This window comes from Micrasema longulum, unplaced genomic scaffold (assembly GCF_059751315.1).
Source record: "Micrasema longulum isolate JH-2025_06_02 unplaced genomic scaffold, ASM5975131v1 h1tg000326l, whole genome shotgun sequence".
In the NCBI taxonomy this organism is placed as follows: Eukaryota; Metazoa; Arthropoda; class Insecta; order Trichoptera; family Brachycentridae; genus Micrasema; species Micrasema longulum.
In genome coordinates, this window is record NW_028277530.1 from 175,185 (window position 1) to 192,428 (window position 17,244).

Consider the following 17,244-nt stretch of genomic DNA (forward strand, 5'->3'; position numbering starts at 1 on the left):
AGATACAATCATTAAGTACATCGGGCTGCTTGTTCTTCTTTCTCTTTCTGGTATCTGTAACATGAATGAATGACAAAAACAACGCTCTATAAACTGAAGTTATCCGATTAGGCCGGCAGTCTCTTTTTTAAGCCCGATGTACTTTATTTAATGCCGGGTACTGTAAGAATCCATTAAGACGGTATGCGGTAGCAGATTAGATCGATAAATAGGTATTTGTGCAAAGTTTTTCTGTCACCCTCTTGCAGGTAGGTGCCTCTCCGATCTGTGCAAATATAACTTTTTTTTTGTTTTGTACACCATTTTGTGAAAAGGATCAAAATTATATTGTTAACGTATTTGTTACAATTTATATAGTATAATGTTTCCGCAAACCAAGTTTTGTAAAATTTCCATTGAAAATAAACGTAAAAATGTCGTTTTTCAATAAAAAAATGATAAAAGCGCCATCTATAAATATTTAGATTCATATTTCCGTTTAGAATCACCTTAACTGCCCATTGCAATTGAGGCCCAGGGGTATTTTGTGTCAAAATCTTGTTATAATTTGACTTAAAAAATATAAAGGCAAATCAGAGAACCTGTTATTTTTTCAGAATTTCATTATAATATTTAAGATGAAAAAAATCTTTCCCGATACTTTGACGACTATTAATTTTTGGTGCCGTGTATTTGGTCATTATTGTAACACTGAATACCAGATTGAGGGAATTTTAATTACAAAGCAACATTGTAATTTAAATACTCCAAAATGTCGAGAGACAATGCATACATAATCGTATTTTCCACATATATAGTTTACGTACTTAGTTTATATTAAGAAATTACTTTGGTTGAATATTTTAAATTGTACATATTGTACGTAATGTCGAATGTCATCACATCTTGAATTTAATTGTAAAAAATAATTGATTTTTAAATTCACTTTTAAATAATCTATGTTTGACCATTAATACATACACTATGTAGCGACAAAATTTAACCTTTACAATTAAAGTGTTCTTTAAAGGATAACTACACGAAATTTAAGATTATTTTTTTAATCCCGTAACCACCCAAATTAATAAGAAGCGAGTTTATTTTTTAATTATTGGTATCTCATGTATTTTTCTTTCTCCTTATGTTGGTTGTCAGAATTACACATAACAAATCGTCTTTTAGTTGGATGGTATGTTTGTTTAGAAGCAAATAATTGTCTTTTTAAATGACATTCAAGCTATGTTTTAAATGTATTTCACTAAAATAAAACTTATTTAATTGAATGAAAAAATAATGTAATATATTCATTCATTATTCGTTTTCCGAACCTTATAGTGCACAGAGCACTGCAATGGTAAACCAGCTGGAGTGTATTTTGATCATTTTTGTTACATGAAGGTAAGATGATCAGTTTTACGCCTTTCATGCCAGTTCCAAGGACTATGAAACATTCTTATGAAAAATAACGTTTTAACAAATATTTCATGTCAATCAAGTCGTAAGATAATAATAAAAGATGTTGTCGATTAACAAACAGTTTGAATCCAATTGTTTATTAAAAAATGGAAGTCAAATACTTTTCTTTGATCAGTATTAAATATAAGAGAAAATAAAATATTAACAGTTTCATATAATTTCTTTTGTACATAGATAATTCTAAATATTTTATAAATGCACTGGAGTTGATTCAGGTGTAAAAGGGTTAAATAATAAAAAAATAGTTGTAAGGTTTTGTTAAGTTTATCTATTCTTCTTTATCGTGTTGACTAGGTGTATGATACTTGTCCATTCTTCCCGGTGAAGCTGAGGACAGCGTTTAATATGGATTGAGGACCCCGCTAAGAGAATATGCGAGATCAGACAATTTTGATGAATAGGTATTTGAACATTGCTTTTCTGTCACTCTTTCGCAAATGCCTCCCAGTTTATGAAAGATAAAACGACTGTAGGTGCATCGGACTGATAATGCCAAAGAAAAATTGACAAAATCAACGTCTCGTTATTCTGTTTTATGCACCTTAAAACTGAACCGATTTAGTTTTTTTTTTATAAATAGTATCAAAATGAAATTTTCTGTCCTATTTGTGTTTTTCAAAAACAGTATATATATTTGTGTACCGTACGTCCGAAGACAACAGATAAAACTAGACGCTTTTAAGTGTTTTTGTATGGTTTTAGTTATATTATTATACTTAAAAATTTATTTCAAACAAAGGTTTTCGTGGTTTTCCAGAAATTTGAATTATTTAATACCGAAAATACGAACGTCTTTCGCAAACCGAGTTTTGTAGTCTGTCTTGATGAGTCAGTTAATAAGTCAGTCTTATTAAAACAGTCCTAAAAATGCCAATTTTTAGTAAATATTGCTAAAAGCGCCATCTATGAATACTGAGTTTCATATGTTTGTTTTGAATCATCTTAAATGAATAAATAAAAAGATTGAAAAAAATAATAATAATAATTTAAAAAAATAAATAAATTAAACAAATTAAACAAATTAAATAAATGAAATAAATAAAATAAACAAATTAAATAATTACAATAATCTCCCCAATGAACTGAAAACTATGAAAAATAATTTATCAATAAATAAATTCAAAGAAAATTTTAAGAATATTTTTGAACAAGTAAAAACTGCATTCAAATTTAATTAGTATGAATGTATTTTTATTTTTCCTTTTACATCCTATTTTTTTTTCTCATTTACTTGTACGTTCAAAAGTCACTCTTCAAGCACAATAGTTAGTGTATTTTTTTGAAGATTTACAGTTATAACATTTATTAGATGTATAAAAATAGATTTTTAAAAACACGTACCATTTTAAAATATATTTATTAATAAAAAGTAATTGACACAAATAAAACAAACAAAATAAACAAAATGAACTAAGTTTATCAAACAAATAAAATAAATAGGGAAAAGGCCAATGGTAAATATCTATAGTGTGTTAAAATCATACCTCTTGTGCCATAATCTACATAGGTAGAAAACACTAGAATTCGTTTGAAAAGTGAGACCGTGTTTCCTCTTAATTTCTTTTTTTGTAGATACATTGAATAATGCAATAACATTTTTTGATTTATTGCTTTAACTATCATTTACATTTGACAAAAACGTAGGTAATTATTATTTTACTTTTTTTCTATGCAACTGGCCCGAACTTATTAAAAATCTTTAAAATGTTTTTATATCCGTGTAATGTGAATGTTTATTGCGCACTATTCTGTTCTACTCCCGACGTTTCCGGTTCCTGCATTTCAAATCAATAATATATTGCGCTCACAGATACGAGGGGTTGCTTTTTCAAGTACATGGCGGGAATTAGCAAAGCTCAGGGGTAGTTGGCTGTAACGCGAGGGTGGAATTAGGTTATTGGTCGATGCATGACGTGAAATGAGCTTCCGATGTTTTGGTTTAGTGGTTCCATCAAACTTTTAAAAAGGGTGTACCTCAAATATACACGTGCGGTCGTGCATATATGAGTATTAAAAATCACTATTATTAAGGTAATATATCGTTTTTTTTGCTAAAATAACGACTTATCTAGAATTTGACGATATTTACCATTGACGCGTTTTGCTTTTTTGATAAATTGTTTCTTATAGGAGCTATCCAAAAACCCAAAGAAACGCCTAAAAAGTTTTAACTGTCGTCTTCGGACGTTCGGCATACAAATATGATACATAATTTAAAAACAAGGAAATGATACCAATACAGAAGATTTCATTCAATCAGTCCATTGTGCAATTTTCTTTGAAAAATTGCGATGTCGTCTGCGAAATTGAAAGATAATGTTCAAATGCCTATGCGTCAAAATTGTAGCCTTCCGCAATCCTTTTTACCATTACACTATCTTTTTCTACACGCTACACACATTAAAAACCAAATTATTATTTATAAAAGAACCGATAAACTTAATTCCATAAAAATGGAATAAGTTATAAAAATTATACGTATTTAATTTTTTTTTAAGATGGAAATATTTGCGTTCTTATTATTTACCCGAATATTTGGACTTTTGAGGCCATTTTCAACGAGTTTTAAATAATTCAATATCAGAAAATGGGAATTAAGTTAGGGTAGAGTAGGATTCGAACCTCGGACCACTGATCCGTGATTCCGTAACACTAGCCACGGGACTACAACCCAACACAATTGAAGATATAATAATTTATCCTAGAATTTGAGGAAAATTATACTAAATTCGTGTCACTAAAAACGCATTACAAAAAAGATTTAACTCCAAATTTTCAACAAGTTGGGGTAGAGTGGGGTTCGAACGTCGGACCACTGATCCGTGAGTCCGTAACACTAGCCACGGGACCACAACTCGACACAATTGAAGGTAAAATAATTAATCCTAGAATTTAAGGAAAATTATAGTAAATTCGTTTCATTAAAAATGCATTACTTTTTTTAATTACAAATTTTCAACGAGTTGAAAATAACTCACTATTAGAAAATGGGAATCAAGTTGGGGTAGAGTGAAGTTCGAACCTCGGACCGCTGATCCGTGAGTCCGTAACGCTAGCCACAAGATCAAAACCCTACACAATTGAAGGAATGATAATTTATCCTAGAATTTAAAGAAAATTATACTAAATTTGTTTCATTAAAAATGCATTACTCTTTTTAAATACAAAAAATAATCCCTAAATTTCATTCCATTTTGACAAATTTTACTTAAATACATCGTCTTTGGGATTGCAAATTTACCTTAGTTTAGTCAAAATTTCATGCTTTCATTTCAGGCTAAAATTGTCGATCAATAAGTAATTATTAATTGGGGTTCGAACTGTCAGTAGGGTTGCAGTGAGTCAAATCTTGCTGGAGGATGCGATTCTATAAAATGCTGCAAACACCCAGTTGCATTCCATCAGCAACACTACTGTCTAGTCCAACTCGTTAGCGTTCACGTCGCGAACCCTGGGCAATGGGATCACACTCATAGCAGTGTGATCACAGCAGATAACGAGAGGATGAATGGCGAGTTTTTGGCACCCCAAAACCAAAACCAACCAGCTAAGGGAAGGTAACCCCGACAGAAAAATCCACCAGAGAAGGCAACGGGAAACCAATCTAGTCATCTTTTCCCAGGAATCACTACGGCGAGTGCATCAATAAGCAGTCGTCCTGGCTGCGAAATATAAAAGTAGCACAGGACAGATACATATGCTTTCGCTGTAGTGATCGCCAACGTCGTGGGGACCTGGTAAGGCACTAGAAGAAGAAGAAGTAATTATACTCGAGTTATATACAACATTTATAATATTGTTTATCGGAATCACCGAAGAAAATATTCCGTTTTATTTAACGATATCATTTTTAAAAAAAAAAGTTTTATTTGAAAAAACGCCGTTTTAAAATAGCAAAATAGTACGATTTATTTTATTTTTATCTACTAACTGTGTACCCTTACATTGTTGTATTCGGGTGATGAAGAGGCTGGATTTGTGAATATAATTTGTATATGCTTCAAGTCGTGTTGCGGTGTTTATTGCACAGCGCCCATGAGGAGATTTTCAAAAAAATGCTGATATATAAATTATACAGCTATAGACCGGCAAGACATAGTTCAATTGATATTAAGCAAGGCATTAAATTAGATTCAATTTAGGTCAGAGATTATGGAAAAGGTGTCAAAGTGGGTAAGATACCAACTTAAAAAACTCTGACTACTAACAGCTTCCAGCCATCACCACAGCCGTAGCATATGTTAGTACGGGGAACGGATTCAATTAACCGTGGTAGAGTGTGGATTTTGCCGACAAACAAACCTTGCAAAAGGAAAATAAGTAAAATATTTACATTATAAGATGTCATGTACATACATACCAACCAGGACTTTTTGTTGAAAATGGATTAAAATACTGTTTTGAGAAAGCATTTAAAAAATATGAGAACAAATAATTGCTTAATAATTCGTTCGTTGAAACCGTTTTATTAAAAGCCACTTTATATTTTTTATTCACAGTATTACATTTGAAATACATTTTTTTAAAGATAAGTACCAACTCCATGGGACCAAAGTCCTGCGTCAGGGGGGACGAATAATTATTAACTAAAGCAAAATAGCACAAGAAATGTAATATTATGCTAAATGAGAAGTATCATTTAAAAAAATAAAAAACAGATATGGAGACCATTTTAGAGAAGTAATTCTGGTTTGAGTTGTCACTTTACATGCTGTGTAACATTTATCATTCTGACTATGTTCGAACATCCATATTTCTTCAATTCTTTCACCTGTTACTTTTTGTTAAGTTCAATAGTTGAAACCTTTATTTATGAGCGCGAGTTCTAACTGAATTATTTCAACTTCATACTAGGCAACCTCCAAAAGTATTTTTGAAAAATCTTCTTGGATCGGTTGGTACACAGTATGTAAAATGGCCAATTAGACCAGCCCGCAACAGGTCATAATCCTTGTAAATGCCTACTTATGCTTTCATATTCCTCCTTTCATAGATAACTGAATCAAATTCAATTATAAACACCTCTCTCTCGTTTCCCCTCCCACCAAGTCTACTATATAGCATTGTGTCTTTCTACTTCCTTTTATAATAATTTTCCATGTATACATGTGTCCTTAAAAATGCTAATGGGGTGTATATATATATATAGAGAAAATTTTTCTTCATTTCAGTTGTTATACGTTAATCTTAACTACTCCCATCGGGGTCCAATTCCTTGTCTACAAATATTTGACAAAATTCGAAATGATGTTGATCGTATTTTTTATTTATAAGTTCGTTTGTTATTCAAATAATTAATCTATGATTCTTTTATTTACTTCTATAAACAAACTCTTACTTATAGTTTAAGAAGAGGTGTGATTACAAGATGTTTTGGTTTATTATTTTTATTTATAATATAATAATAATATAATTCGTAAACGTTTTTAAATAATAAATAAAAACAAGTGTAAGTAAATATTAGTAAATAACCACTTACAGACTTTTTTAGTCTACTGTTTCGAGACGCACCCGTCTCTTTGTCAGGACACTCACTACACCAACATGCAACTATTAAAATACACTTCCACCTTCACCATCACTGTAGTATATATATAGTATTTCCAAAAATACATAAATCACACGCAGATTTAAAGAGATGCGAACACTATAAAGTCTAAACATGCGCTAAGCTTGATTAAAAAAAAATTGATCTTATATTAAAGAATTGGAAGGAAGTTGCGAGGAAATAATAATAAATTTAATATTTTAGTGTGTAACTTTAATAAATAATATCAAAAAATATTTGTCATAATGGTGACATAAATATTAAATATCAATAATATTTTGTGTTTCTCTCATTTACGTACAAGAGAAACTAACCTTTTAAATAATTTAATTTGCGAAGGATTCCGCTTTTAGAAATCTATTATTTTGATTGCATTTATGTCTGCAGTCACTTTATTTTGACACGTGTTCTGATGAACCTGAAAGGCAACACGTGTACCATGTACGGCTTCCACATACACGTGTATTACTTCCTGTGCGTGGGAGACAACTTCTAGACCAACTTGTAATTTATTAACGCCAAATATAGAAACTAAAAAAAAATACTAGCAAAACTGCTAACGGACTAAATCAACATTCAAAGGATCTGAGGACAAGCTAATTGTGTATAATTTATGGTATATTTGTTTGTTTTATACGTATTTAAGTACTAGTAAATTGGTTGCGTCTGTACATATATTATTTATATGGACAACTAATATAGCTAGGCTGAGATATGCATTATCGAAAGAATCAAGAAATGGGGGCTGCGTTGGTTTAGATATGTAGAGAGAATGGACAGCGAAAGAACGGCTAAAAGGATCTACGATGCGAATGTTGATTGCACGATCAAGTCCATCAAATTCTTTAAGATGGACATGTCAAAAGTAGGAATAACTGGCGTGCGTGCACGAGAAGATGTATGAATGTAGAGGAAGCGAGGTCTGAATGCAAAGATAGAGTGATATGGCGTTCTATCATCTCTGCCTACCCCTACGGGGAAACAGGGTGATGGTTTGTTTGTTTGTAAACAGCGCAATTTTCGTGATTTAATACTTAAAGGGCGCATAACAAAGTGATTCTATAAATAAATAAATATAATTGAAGCTTTTAAATTTGTAATTTAATTAAAACAATTTTTTTTGTTACCACATGCTACGGATTTTTTCAAATGATTTAGGTTTTAAGTTTTTTTCGAAACATTACTTCACTCTTTCAGCCTGGCGCCTCTGATCGCAGAGGACATCGACATATCATCATCATGTTTTAACTATGCACACCCAGTGATGCATAGGGCACTGAGTTGGTGCCCAAATTGCAGTGTATCTGGATCAATTTTGTAATGTAAAGTAGAATCACGTTGTGGTCACATGGCTAGTATCGCGGACACACCAGAAGTCCGAGGTTTGAACCCCAACGGGAAAGAGTGCTACCTTAACTTGATTACCATTTTCTAATAGTGTGTTAATTGCAACTCTTTAAAAATGGGCCTAAAATTGAAATATTGGGTAAATCATTAGAATATAAATATTTTTTTATAAAATAAAATAAAAGTTAGCAGTCTTACTCGTCAGGTGCCAGTCTAATGTAGTAGTTGGCGCATTCGCCTACCGTGCTTAAGGTCTTGGGTTCGATTCCTGGAAGGGTGGACGTGGAATATTTCTTGTAACTGTGGTTTTGAATTGTGACATAACATTGTTCCTGGACTGGCACGTAAAGCGTAACTGATGACCTTACCTTCTATGTAACAAGAACCATTCGTTGTAATTGGAATTAAAATGCACCACCGATAAAAAGTGAATTTATAATCAAAAGTGTTTCAAAGCGTTAATTAATACTTAATTATACAAATGAACATTTCATTATGACGTACTTTTAAACATATTCTCATGAATGCATTTATAAAGCATTTTATAAAGGAATTATTGTTTTTATTTTTATTAAAAATATATTTGACCAACGAAGAGATACCGGACGCGTAATAGGGAAGCGGCTGGTTATGGTAGGGGTATAGGCTAGTGGAAGGGATGATAGTCCGAGTGATGTAGGATTGTCTCCATTTTCAAACTCTACACATAATTTTTTCAAATGAAAAATTTAAGAGTTTTAAAAAGTTCATCATGAGAAATGTTAAACATCGTGATTGAATCATTATTAGATCACTTGTGGCATCAATTTCATTTGAACCCCTTTTTGCACTTGTTAAAAAAACGCAAAATGATTGATGATATTCAAATTTTAAATTTGGTTTCATGAAAAAAAATTATCCGAATACGCAATATTTGAAGTATCAGTGCAGTAGGTACCCATCACTAGATTCAGAAGTTCAGATAGTAAAATGATAAATGGTGGCTATCCTTATTTTATTGTCTTTATTTTGTTATTACTGAATGTAATCTGGTTCAGTTCGGATCTGGTAATACCATAAATAAAATTTATTTTTTAAGTCATGGTCTCAGACTCACGGATCAAAGGTCTGTGGTTCGAATCCCACTTTACCCCAACTCGATTCCCATTTTCTAATAATCTGCATGGCATGCAATGTTAATGACCTTATCTCCCTTAGTATATTCACTACTTTTTTTAATTCTTAAAATCGTTTTTTTTATATATATTTATTCTGCTAGTGTAAGAAAAGGTTTAAGGCGTATTTATTGTTGTTGTATATTTAGTTATAAAGGCGCTAAACTTGCTTTGTTTCTTCTTGTTCTCAATATGTGTTATTTTCTAAATGCTAATATTATTTATGTCCCAAATTGAGTTGTTGTAACTCCTGGAAATGTAATTCAACGTATTATTCTTGTAAAATACTTTGTGTAATATGATTTATAAATAAAAAAAATAAAAAAAATAGTGGGTTATTTACAACTCGTTGAAAATGGCCCTCAAAATGAAATATTTAGGTAAATCATAAGAACGCAAATATTTCTTAAAAAAAAAAAAAAGTTTTATAGGTAATCTTATGTGTGAAAAAGTGGGGCAGATGTTTCTTTCGTAAAACGTCGCTATTTCTGTATCATTGTTGTCATTTTACACGAAATAAATATGGCTACTATTTCCCAGAAGTTTTAATCTAATATAAAAACATCTTTTTTTAATCAGCGTCAATACTTTATTGGCCTTTTCTTAGTAACGTCGTAATTATTTGAATAGAAAAGCTTTCAATGCAATTCAAACACCGCACCACCAAAATTAACGGTAATTTTAATATAACGCAATAGAAGTCCGTAGGAGGCCTTATATCCTTAAATTTCCCGCCGAGACTGAACTCCAGGGGTTAAAATTTATTATAAAAAAACTCACCCCCTGGCTTATTAAAGATTGCGGTGAATGTTTAGAGTTCTTATTATGCGTAAAAAAGGTTTTGTGAGTATTATGGAAAAAAATAATTCAGGAAACTACGGTTTTTAGGGGTAGCTAGCTAGCTATTAGGGGATGATGTGATGTTAAATGGTAATTTAAATTATGTTTTTTTTGCTCTTTTGTCCTTGGATGAATAAATTAGTATTTAAGAAAGGATTCAAAAGAGTTTAAGATTTCATTCTGAGATGAAAAACTGACGCGTAATAAAATACGAATTATATAATGTTTGTTATGTTGTTGATAATCATCATCATCATCATTCTCATTTCCACACACGGTGGTGCATAGGGCAGTTTATTGGTGAATCAAATACGGCGTATTTCGATTGTCTATTTCATGAAGGTGAGATGATTCGTAATCCACCAGGACACACAAGTATATTTTTTTCAATGGGTAAATTTTATTAAATAAAACATGTTTAGATTAATTTTATTCATTTATTTACATTTAATCAACATTCGTGATTTTAAATACAGACTTTGTTTTGTGATCGGTACTATTTTTAATTGAAGTTTAAATACATAAACATATTAAGTAAACAATTAAAAATACTTTCAAGTTTAATTAATGCAAACTACTCAGCATAAATAATAATAAAAAACAAGTACAGGCTAAACTTTATATAGAAAAGGTAGACATATTGGTTTTCACATATCAAAATAAATAATGAACGGTAATTATAAGTAGGAAATTAAACCTTGTACAAGTTACACGGTAAAATGAATAACGCTTTTTACAAAGGAAAATGAATATTTATCAATCATTGACTGAACTTATTATAAAAGGCATTCTAATTATTGACTAAGGCACTGGTGTAATTTAAGAACTATGTACAAAATATGAAGGTGTCCCAAAAAAAGCAATTATTAATGTAATTTTGATCCATTTTTTGAAACAACGTTTTGATTATGTTAAAATTTAAATTTGTTGCAACAGAGGGGGACTATGGGGGTCGAAAAATTTACAGAGCTTATGATCTGGCATATATTTCAATGTTAATAACTCCGTAGGGAGTAAAATATTGAATTATCTACAAACATTTATAGACATACTAAAAATATTGTTGATTAAATTAAATAGCACAAAAAGAAGTATAATGAAGTAAAGGAGTTTGATATAGAAACGTGGATGTTTAAACAAAAGCAAATTGATAAATGTTTCACTATGTGTAGTGGTCACTCAAACCAACTAATGACAGGGGTCATAAGCCCTGCAAATGCCTAGACTTCCATATTCCACTCTAAAAAATAGTTTCCCTCTCTGTTGCCATAAATCAATTTTTTAAATTTTTTTAGGGAAATATCACATACTACGAATACCGATAAAAATATATGAAATGGATTTAGAATAATTAATTGTATTTTCAAAATCAATATGGATATTGAGGAGAAATGTTTTCATACATAAATTTAAAAACAAACTTTAAAAAAAATGTCGCTAAAAAAACGCAACATGTTTGGCTTTGACAGTTGTGACGTCAAGATTCGTGACAATGTTCTAAACAGATTCGAATGGGCGGGAACCAATAAACATGAATCGTGACGTATTACGGGCCAATGGAATGACCGTTTTCGCAGGAATTCAAAATAACAATTTTAAAAATATTTTTTATGCTACCAATAATAAGCAAAAAAAAATTTTTTTCTGGACAGTAATTTATAGCCCTTTATTACTTTAAAAATGTCTTAAAAAACCCGATATTTCCCTAGTGAGCTTTAGCATACCTACATTTAACACTGCAATATATAAAATATATGTTTTTTTTATTGCATGTTTCCAGCTGCAATTTGTAGCTGAAGCGTAATATTGATCATATACAATATCTAAATTATGAGATTTATGCTACACATGGTATGGCAATACATAATTCCATAAAAATATGTAGTCAAATTTGCATAATGACTTAATTTTTTTTATTAATTCATTTAATTTGAATCCACAGTATTAAATTTTTATTAATTATTCAACCTGAATAGGTTGTCGAGTTAATTTTCATTTGTCAGTCTCTTAACACCGTAACACTGAGTTTATTTCTTGCAAGTTGGGACATGAATTTTAAAACAAAATCATGTACTTACTAATTTAAAAGAAATAAAAAATATTTTTGTGCTAATTATTTATTTAATTTGATTAAAAAAAAACTATAATAGTATAATTCCTATCAAAACTGTAATAGGCCTATTTTTGCCGTGGGGGTTATTTTGGACCCCACTAACATTCCAACTTCAATTTAATTGTAAAAATAAAAATAATAAATGACAAAACTAAAAATGTTTTTATTGAGACACCCCTTAAAACAAGTTATGAATATGAAAATACAGAATAATTGTATTTATAAAACCCTGTTATGATATGTTTTATTCAAATAACAATTATCTTCAAACAAAATTATCCTTTATGTACACTCTTAGTTTTGGTTTCGATTATTTTTACCCATTTGGAAAAATGTTACGATTTTAAACTTTTTACTATTAACAAGAAAATAAAAAAGGCGGATATGATGACTCTATATCATTAAATATGAATTCGCTAAAACTAAAAGTTAAAATACACAAATAAATAAAAATAAGAAAACACAGTAAAAAACGATAAACCTGATTTGTGCTAAAATGTTTCTAACTATGTACAATATTTCAATACCGTCATATTTTATTCGAACAAGTTTTTACAATAAACAAAATTTCATGTGATTTCCGCTAAAAAAGAAACTCCCTTTAGCCCCACTAGCAAGTCAAATCTGCAAGCAGATTAATTCAATACGAAATATAGGAATAAACAAATATTTCACAAGCACCAAATGTATAAAAAGTAAAAAATTACATAATCTTTAAAGGAATTGGTATGGGTAGAATAAATTTAAATATGTGATTTTCGACTAATAAACACACCCATACATTTAAATTTGACTTAATAGTACTTAATAATATGAATTTATATCCTATTTAAATAATGAAAGGTGATAAATGAACTCCTTTGTATAAACATTACTGTGTAAGTGATCAAGTATTTAATATAATTTTAAAGGTATTACAATAAAATAAAATATAATATATTTATTTACTTGCAATTAAAAAATATTATTTATCGAGTTCATTATGCAGCTATCGTTATTTTAGTAATAATTTACAGTTAATCTTTTACAAAATATACATGTGTTAACTAATACCATTATTAGAATTAGTAAATTTGGCAACCGAGCTCGCTGTATGCTTGAATAAAAAATATTTACAAATTAACTTAACAAATGTACAAATAATTTTGTTATTTTTTTCTTAATCACAAAAAAAAAAAATTTAAATATAAAAATATTACACATACAAAAAGCATCAAAACAGAACCAGTGGCTAAAAATGAGAAAAAAATTACAAAATACATAAAATAGTAAATAAATAAAAAAATGCAAACTTGTTTTGGACACGGAAGATCCTATTTTGAATGTGGAACATAAAAATCGAACGAGCTTAATTTGAGATCCTCGACCAAAAATGTCTCTTAAATTTAAATGTTAACTAAAGCATAAGAAAACTTGTAGTAAACCAAGTTTAAAAAAATAATATATCGTCACCTTACGTTGCATCGTAAAAAATAAATAAATTATTAGTGAAGACTAACACTTTACGATATGATTTTACTTTTATCAAATTGAAATTTTACAACACAATTAGATAACTACAACTGAATTTTATATTTATTATATAAATAAAAGACGAGTGATACTTAATTCATAAATTTGGAATATCCAGTGACCGGTTTCTTCGCTTTCGCGACATCTACGAGACTGGTATCTTTATTTAGGAGTTCAATGTTTTTAAACATTATGATAATAATAATGATCCTTAAGATAAAAATAACTTTATTTAATTTTCTTTCATATAATTTTGAATTATCTATTCTCATCTCTGTTTTGTATAAATACATTGAACTCCTTAATAAATATACCAGAATCGAAGATGTCACAAAAGTTAAGAAACCGGTCACTGGATATTCCAAATTTGTGGATTAAAGTATCACTCGTCTTTTATTTATATAATAAACAACAATGAACTTCCATTAAGAATTTTCACTTACAAACTTAAATGTTTGAATTTTATATTGACTTAAATATGTACAATTTTGATAATTTACACTAAAATATAAAGATAACCATCTAAGGTTATAAAATATATAACTTTAGGTGGTAATAATTAAATAAAATAATTTAATTAATGTTGTGGAAATTTAGAGCGCACGCGTTCAATCTGAAACAAAAGAAAAATAAAATATTAAAACGTGTAAATGTAGCCCTATCTTAACTTTTAATAGAGACGAAGGGCATAATAACATTAAAATATATCTCAAACGAAGTGAAGGAATGATAAGGGAATGTGTTAATCTAGGTTAGGCATTTACAGGGCTAATGACCTGTCATTGATGGTCTAAGGGAACACTTACACGCCATGTAACATTAATCTATCGTATAACTAGAACGATCGGTGGTGTCCGCATGAGAGCGGGTGTGGAAAATAAGAATAAGTTTTCAATAGGAAAAGGAGAGGAAAAGAGGAGAGTTTAGGGCTAGCACCTACACTCTTTGTAAATTCCGCTGCGTAAATTCTGCTGCTGAATGCCAAAACATTTTATTGCATTTATTTACTGTTATCCAAATTCTTCAAACATTCAGGCGTCTCATCGTACAATTTTAACCCTTTTACATAAATTGTTTTGAACCCTTTATTTTATTTGGGAAACCAATAGACCTACAAACATATTTATAGTAAATAAACAGATATAGTGTATAAACTCAGAACTAATAACAGATTTCCACAAAGAATACAAAGTTTGTAAAGAAAATATATTACATATTAAATAAATACATTTACTTAAATTAAACTTTTACACATTTAAAAATGTTATTTTCATGTACTCGTAAATATTTTTCAATAATCGAAGATTTAAAAAAAAAAAAAAACAGTATGTTATTGTAAATTGGGCGGAATAAGGACAAGGATGCTTGAAGAGAGGATAAGGAGGGGAAGTGAGATGTACATATTTATTATTATAATGTCTACCAAGTTATATAATGCATTTTTAGTGTAAATTTTAAATCTGACAGAGTGATGTTTGTGTAATCTATGTCTTTAAATTTTGTATTGTACACTGAAAAAACCCTACGTTAAGTTTATACTTTATTCGTCAAGTTATTTTGGGTTTTTGTTTTTTATCCTATTCCTAATTCTGTAATTATGAACATCTCGATTTCGCTTAAAAACTATTTCGTCAAATAATAATTAAACCCCTTATATACTCGTATAAGCGTAAATACATTATATAAAAACATTTTTAATGTAATTGAAAATTATTCAATATTTAAAGCTGTAAAAATGCGCACGTGCTGTATAAATTAAATTTATTTACAAGTAGTTATGGTTATGAATGAAAGCTTAATTAGTTAACTCGGACACTTCCATCTTAACTCGTTGCTTAAGTCTCATTCTCTAATTAAAACAGCTTCCTTCTATTTATTACAACTTAGCGTGAGTCGCTTTCATCCAAACACTTACGCTTTATACTTTGTCAATTGAAAACTACCAAGTAGATATTTCAAGAAAGGTCCGGGTTCTTTTACTTAATTTTTTAATTGTTATGTTTATTGCGCTGCCCTCGCGAGATCCGCAATTTAAACCGAGGGAAAAATATTTGTTCATTTAAGTATACGAAACATTAAAAATATTTTTTCATTAGGTTTTTCGATAGAGTAAGGTAGATAAAATATAAGCAACAAACGTGAATTAAATAAGTAACAATACACACAAAAAAGTTATTTAAAATATACCTATGTAATGCAAAAATGAGATACAAAGATATAAAATAAAAACAAAGGAATGCCGTACAAATACATTAAACAAAAAATGAAAAAGTAATGTTATGTGTACTTACAAAATAAAAAAAAAAAATAGAACCTGGTTCTGTTCAGGGTCTAGTATCGCGAACTCATGGATCAGAGTTCCAAAGTTCGATCCCGTTCTACCACAACCTGATGCCCCATTTCTAATAATGACTTATTTTACTGGTAAAAAATGGTCCTAAAATTAAATATATTTAGGTAAATCCTTAGAACGCAGTTTTTTTTTAAATCTACTACTTTATAAATGATGTAAAAGCTTTTGTATAAGGTACCTTGGCAGTGATTATTAATAATATTAGTATTTTTAATAATCATTTTGTCGGCGTCACAAAAATGTGTTTTTATACTAGAATATTTCATGCGCTCTGTAGCTGCAATACGGATATTTATTGTACAGCGCCCTCGTGGCGCTATATAAATTATCCCATAAGATCAACTAAAATGCATTAACCAGTTAAAGCACTCGCTCCACACATCCTTAAATCGTTTTAAAGACCAAGGGTCTTTCTAACGGTTTTGCTCATACTTAAAAATATTTTTTCTTCTTAAAGTTTTTTTTGAAAATGTCGATTTCGTAAACCGCGATTAAAATTGAATTTAACTCTAATGCTTTCATTGCCTCATTCTCTGTAAGTTTATATGGAAGGTTATGTCGGATATTGTCATCTTTTCATCCTGAATACATTGGAAATGACAAAAACAGTTAACAACAAAATAAACTGCTTTGATTTCGTTGTATAATCCCAAACTCATTGACCAAAAAGGTAAAAATTTATTAAATGGTTTACAACACAATAACACAACACATGTAATGTTCGAGTGTCTTTATTCTATATCTATTTATCTCACTAGCCACTTAGTAAATGGCCCGTCTAGACTCCATTTATACTCATAGAGTGGCAAGTGTCCTTTGTCTTAGCAGGACATAACTACCACTTAAAAGCGATCATCCTTAAAGTATTTTAAATACAATAAAACAAATGAATTGTTATAGTTATTTTGCTAAATGTTGCATT

The 17,244-nt window shown here is 29.7% G+C and overlaps 1 protein-coding gene across 1 annotated transcript in view; it reads right to left on the reverse strand.

Annotated features, from left to right (window-relative positions):
- Positions 1-14,245: 14,245 nt before the first annotated feature.
- LOC148282463 (uncharacterized) overlaps positions 14,246-17,244 on the reverse strand; it is a 59,693-nt gene continuing 56,694 nt past the window's right edge. The window contains exon 2 of the mRNA XM_088225044.1: positions 14,246-14,582. The gene's annotated coding sequence lies outside the window, so the exon portion shown is untranslated. The remainder of the gene's footprint in view (positions 14,583-17,244) is intronic.